Raw genomic sequence first — 6,046 nt, 5'->3', positions numbered from 1 at the left:
CAAAAGGTCATTGGGGACAGTTAAGAGACTGCTGGACATGCATATGGTCACAGAAATTTGAGGGTGCATACATGAGGATCAATGGTCGGCACAACATCGTGGGCTGAAGGGCCTGTTCTGTGCTGTACTGTTCTATGTTCTAAAATAAAAATGCGGTATCTGTTTTTTGAAAATGCAGGTGACCAAAGGGCAATTTTCAAATGATGTGATAGTTTTTACCAGTCACCATTGAAATGAACCAATGGTATTTGCATTCTTTTTTGTCGATACTAGAATAAGACAAAACAAGCTAATGTTGGCATAGGTAGCTAAATTGACCATATCCCACATTTCTTTGCAAAATCTATTTTGATTCCACTAGTCTAAGAAGAAATGGATAAGCTTGTTTTCAAAAGAATGAGTTCCTTCGCTAGTTCAGTTGTTGACGAAACATCTGAACCTCCCACAAAAAAGCAAAAACTATTCAGAGATTGAGAACTGACTGGTCTCTGGATTTTCATGGACAAGAGGTTGTCTCCCCCTCACCTGTATGCTTCATCTGCAGAGAGAGGTTGGAAAATGCTGTGATGGTGTCAAGTAAATTAAAATGTCATTTGCAGACAAAACATCCATCTCTTGTGAACAAACACATTCAGTACTTCCACGTGCTTGAAAGAACAAAACATGAAGCAGATCCAATATCTGATGGATATGCAGGTACTCGATAAAGCTGAAGAGCCTAGATACCTCATGGCTGAGGTTTTGGCAAAATCAAAGAAGCCCTATACCATTACTGAAACTTTAATCATACCTACATCTGAAAAATCATAGTTGTAATGTTAAAATTTGATGCTGCAAAACAGATTGCCAAAATTTTACTCTCTGATAATACAGTTGTAAAGAACAACAGAAAAGAACACTTCTCAGGAGATCAAGGTTTGCAGGTGGTGCATCAGTAAGCCCAGGTTTCCCACTGACTCAGTAAATTACAATTTACTCTACTTTGCATTTTGCTCTGATCCATTGAATTTCAATGACATATCAGTTCAATTATGGAATAAAATAGTATATTTAAAAATATTGTCACAAATATGAACTCTCATCCTTGAAATTCAGACTCCTGAGTTGAGTGCAGTGTGTAGACAGATTTAGTGCCCTGGAATAGCTAGAAATAGTTGAATTGAGCACATTTTAAAAATGTGTCTGCGCTTGCAATCGAAAACTGTGTGTTTCTTGCAACAGATTTGAAACATTAATCTATTTGATTCTTTAACAAGCATGCGCTGTGTTGCAAACCTCTCCAGTATGACCATAACCAAAGTAAATGCAATAAATGTGCTTATGAGCAATCAATTGACCTGAAAAAGTGGGTGTGTACTCCAATGGTTTGTCTACTTAAAGTGTGTGCCTTGTTCCTGAAAAGATTGGGCACTTCTTCTCCATTGTAGTGTCTAAGGTCTCCCTTGTCAATGCTCATTCTGGACAGGTGTCCTTTTTTCTTACTGTTAGTTGCCTCATTATTTGCATGAATCTTATTTTAACACATTGTGGTCTCTCAACTTTGATTTTGAGAAACTGCACTTGAATTCGCTGGACTCGGGTAAGGTCAGTGCCTCAATAGGGAATGGGCTGTAGAAGGAAACCGTACTATGGAGTACTTGAACAACAGGAGTGGGTAAAACTGCGTGAAGAGTGAGTGCAAAGATGGCATTCGATTTGCAGGGAAGGTAATAAAAGGTTCATTCTCAACTGGGTTACAGGGCTGTGATTCCCATCCGCCTCTTTCAGATTTTAAGCACAAGGTACGTTTATCAGTCTGGGGCTTTGGGGGAGCTTTGCCAATCGGTTAGACGAGGAGCCAAAATTAGTCTGAGCCCGATTTTAAATATTCACACAGTCTGCATTAGAAGATTATTTATTTTGAGATTAATGCAGAGGAATTCCACTGGCGTCACGACAGAAAGAAGCTTTCTTTGTGACGTCTTGGACTTTGCGCATCCGCAGCTTCTCAATGACTAACGAAAACTGGAAGCGAGGATCTCAATCCAGGGTGAGCTACAATAGAGGGGGAAAGGCGAGAAAAAGCCGGGGCTAGATGAAAACACCGAGATCCGCCACTCTGCTGCAAGACTGGCCCAGGCAGGGTAAGAGGATATTTTGCATTTCGATGCATAACCATATTTTGAACCCGTGCAATGAATTAATGCATGTCAGCTGTTGCTGGAGCGAGGTGTTCAAAATGCTGCAGTTTCTCCCCGTAGCACCCTCCAGTTCAAATGCATCGTCCTGCAAGATCTCTAGCTATTCCAATGCAATGCATTCCTAGAGGAGAAAAAGGGTGAGAGATTTTCTGGATCTTAGTCTCAAATGCTAGAGTTTGCTGAAACACTGAGACGGGTGTGAATCTGGAAAAGTCGTAAATAATGCAATAGGAAATGGACCTGATTTTGACATCAGCACGAATTGCAAAAAAAGCAAGCTCTGCTTATATGTGCAGATTGCATTTGCTCAGTACCTTGTACATGCTTTACCCGTTCCTGCGATTCTGACACTAATAAATTGATTCAATTCCTTTCGCAGGTAAAGGTCAGTTTCTGAAATAAATATTATTCGTGTCCTCAGACCTGCGGTTCATCTCTGCCGCCTGCTTTGAAAACGGGAATTATATCGTTATGAGATGACATGTTAAACCCAGTAATCTTGTGGACAAAGACTGTGTTGTGGGGGTGGGGGATCGAGTTAATGATTGACATAAACTCTGTCCTGCTGATTCTGAAAGAATAGTACCGCGTCAAGACATAATTGAACGTTTGTGTCTGATGCTGACAAGCGAAGTGGTTGTCTTGGTGATTACAGTAATTGTCTTATATGGGGGACACTTTAACTTAAAATGCAGCAATGGCTAAAAAAAACCTTGATCTGGTGCTGTGTAACGTGACTCCACGAGAATCCATGTTTGCACCCTTCAACTTGTTTTAACAAAATATGACAAAAAAAACCTGGCATTGGTCCATTCCCTCCCGCAAATGATAATGGCTGTGCGTTTACCAACTTGTGCTTTAGACTATACAGAAACTGGAATGTTTCTGTGGAGATGAAAACATTTAAGAAAACACAGCAATAATTCGAATTTTACACAGCTCTGTGAGGAGAAATCTCAGGCTATTGGAGAAATTCATGCTCAACGTGACCTAATCTTTAATGACACACATTCAAAAGCCAAGATTTTTCACCAGAGTTTACACCATTGCTTTGTGGAGGGTGAGCTGTACGACTGATTCCTCGCTGATACTGGCCCCAGTGTGTGTCTAGAGAGCGACTGTGGGAGATCTCTCAGCGAGCTCGATTTTAACCCCTTCCTTCAATGCCCATAGTAAGCTTATGCAAGACACCTTTTTGCATTTTGCACTTATGCCACTCTGCAATTATTTATGAGCGTTTGTATTAATTGCAGTTTCCCTATCATTATCATTACCATTTCAGGATAACTAGTACAGCGCAGGCTGGGGTTTGCCTATGCTATGTGCCACATTGGGTTCCACTTACGTCATCGTGGGAGACATTTTCTTTTGCTTTGTATTAACTTGTTAAGAGAACATTCTCCCTACACATTAACTCACAATAGCATTCCATATGCCAATGTTATCTTTATTCATAACAGTTTTTAGCATTAATTTAATGCTAGTTTAAAATTTACAAAGTAGCCAGCTGCTTGAAAAATTTTTTTTTGTTTTATTCACGTGTAAGAGTTTAATAAGATTTGCCAATGTAGTATTTAGCCTACCCTTTCCCAAATTAGATTTGTGAAATAGTATTCTTGTAAAAAATATTCAATGCAATGTAAAGATTTCTGGCTAAACTGTTACAAATTTCAAAATCCCAATTATAATTGGTTTCTGACACATTGATGTGAACATAATTCTTCTACAGTAGCTGTTTCTCAAAATTCTACACAGAATAGGAAAAAAAGTGAAGAAAAATAATAGTCAAGGAGTAAATACAAATAATAATTGTTAGCATGTAGTGAATAATGGGTATCTTTAATTCAGGGGTTCAAGTGAAATAAATCATAAAGCTTAAATGGTTGAAAACTGCTTCCTAAATTTATTCATTTAGGCATTGCTAGGAAGCAGGTATTGCTGATAGGAGTATCATTTATTGGCTACCTCTAATCGTCCTTGAGAAGATGGCAGTCGACTACCTCTTTGAAATACTGCACTCCATGTGATGAAGTTTTATTGGGGAATTCTGAGATTTGAACCCAGTGGCACCAAATGGACAGGGACTCATTTCCAAGCAAGTCCAGTGTGTAAGTTGGAGGAAAACTTGTCGACGGAGATGTTCTCATGAGCTTGCTGAATTTTAGGTTTTTAAACTCTTACTTTTCTGATTTACCTTAGCCCAGGCTTTTGATCCCATTCAATTCCTCTGGCTCTCTGTAACTGATCGGACATTGAATCCACCCATTATCCTAAACTCAATTCCTCTGTTCATTTCTGAATCCTTAAATCTCATTGGAGTCATCGATTTTGCCCCATTATTTGCCAAGGTTCTAAATGCCCTGTTATGTATTGATGCGTTCTTACCAACTCTCACTTCCAACAACTCTGAGCAATTTTTTTTATATCTCCAACCAGCCAATTTAAGTTGTTTTTTTCTTTATTCATTCACGGAATGAGGGCGTTGCTGGCTAAGTGGCATTCATTGCCCATCCCTAATTGCTCATAGGGCAGTTAAGAGTGAACCCCATTAAGTCTAACAAATGGAATCCCAATAAAATTTGGTTCTGTTTCTGGTTTTGGTCTAGGTTTTGGCTATAGCGATAGTGAACATTAAAGCAAACTCGATTTGCTAATGTACACAAAGTTTTAATGGGTAATATTCATACAGGGTCCATGATTTGAGAAATTATTTTAAGTATAGAAATGGCAGTATTCCAATTTGTAGTGGTCAAATAATTTGAAGTTGTGAATGCCTGTAGCTGCAGCCTTGCTGTTCATTACTCTGTATAAGATGTTACAACTATCTCTGTCTCACTGAGATAAGGAAAAGCATTTGGCTATCACAGTAACTAGTTCAATCTTGAAATTCAGTTTGATAGTTATGCGTTACATTGAGTTGATAAATTTAGCCATAAATATTAACACTAAAAAATACAGCTCTAGAATCCTTATATTGTAGAAGCAGGCTATTCAGGCCATCAAGTCCACACTGACCGTTCAAAGACCATCCATCCAGACCCACCCCATCCCCGTCACCCTGCATTTCCCATGGCTAATCCATCTAACCTGCACATCCCTGGATACTTTGGGCAATTTAGCATGGCCAGTCCACCTAACCTGCACATCATTGAACTGTGGAGGAAACCGGAACACCCCGAGAAAACCCATGCAGACAGAGGTAGAATGTGCAAACTCCACACAGTCACCTGAGGGTGGAATCAAACCCGGGCCCCTGGTGCTGTGATGCAAAATTGCCAACCTCTGAGCCACTATGCCACCCTGTGTCTACTATGTTTGATATTTGTATTGCATTCAATTTTCAGTCACTTGCTTCTTGTTTTTCTGTTGTTGTTTCTAACCCCTGAATCATGCACCAAACTCTGACCCATGTTACCAGAACCAGCCACTAGGTAGCATTCAGGAGCAGCCAGCAGTAGCTTCCTTTTTTTGGACTGTCTTTAGCTGAATATGGTAGAGCACACAGTTTGCTCAGCACATTCATTGAGCTTACAAAGATTTTATTACAATATCTTCTGGTTTTATCTTAGCTTTACCATTTTCAATAGAACTAGTAAATCTACCAAAGTTTGTCTTTGGCTTGAAATATCCCTATTTTAATTTGAAAAACCCAGAATAACCGAAGATGCTGGAAATCAGAAACAAAAATGGAAATTGCTGGAAAACTCAGCAGATTTGGCAGCATCTGTGGAGAGAAGTCAGAGTTAAGGTTTCAGGTTCAGTGGCCCTTCCTCAAGACTGATGCTAGCTAGGAAAAAAATGTTTTTATGCAGAACATAGGGTCGGGGAAGGGAGTATGAAGTAAATGATAGGCTAAGATACTGTCC

At 39.4% G+C, this 6,046-nt stretch overlaps 1 protein-coding gene across 4 annotated transcripts in view; it reads left to right on the top strand.

Moving 5' to 3' along the window:
* The first annotated feature begins 1,606 nt into the window (after positions 1–1,606).
* rnf19b (ring finger protein 19B) overlaps positions 1,607–6,046 on the top strand; it is a 163,080-nt gene continuing 158,640 nt past the window's right edge. For 3 of the 4 annotated variants that reach the window (XM_048557933.2, XM_059654342.1, XM_059654341.1), the window contains exon 1: positions 1,608–2,123. The gene's annotated coding sequence lies outside the window, so the exon portion shown is untranslated. Of the gene's footprint in view, positions 2,124–6,046 lie in introns of all 4 variants that reach the window. The other variant, XM_048557934.2, reaches the window with a different exon arrangement.

This window comes from Stegostoma tigrinum, chromosome 24 (assembly GCF_030684315.1).
Source record: "Stegostoma tigrinum isolate sSteTig4 chromosome 24, sSteTig4.hap1, whole genome shotgun sequence".
Lineage (NCBI taxonomy): Eukaryota > Metazoa > Chordata > Chondrichthyes > Orectolobiformes > Stegostomatidae > Stegostoma > Stegostoma tigrinum.
This window is presented reverse-complemented; position numbering and strand designations above follow the sequence as displayed.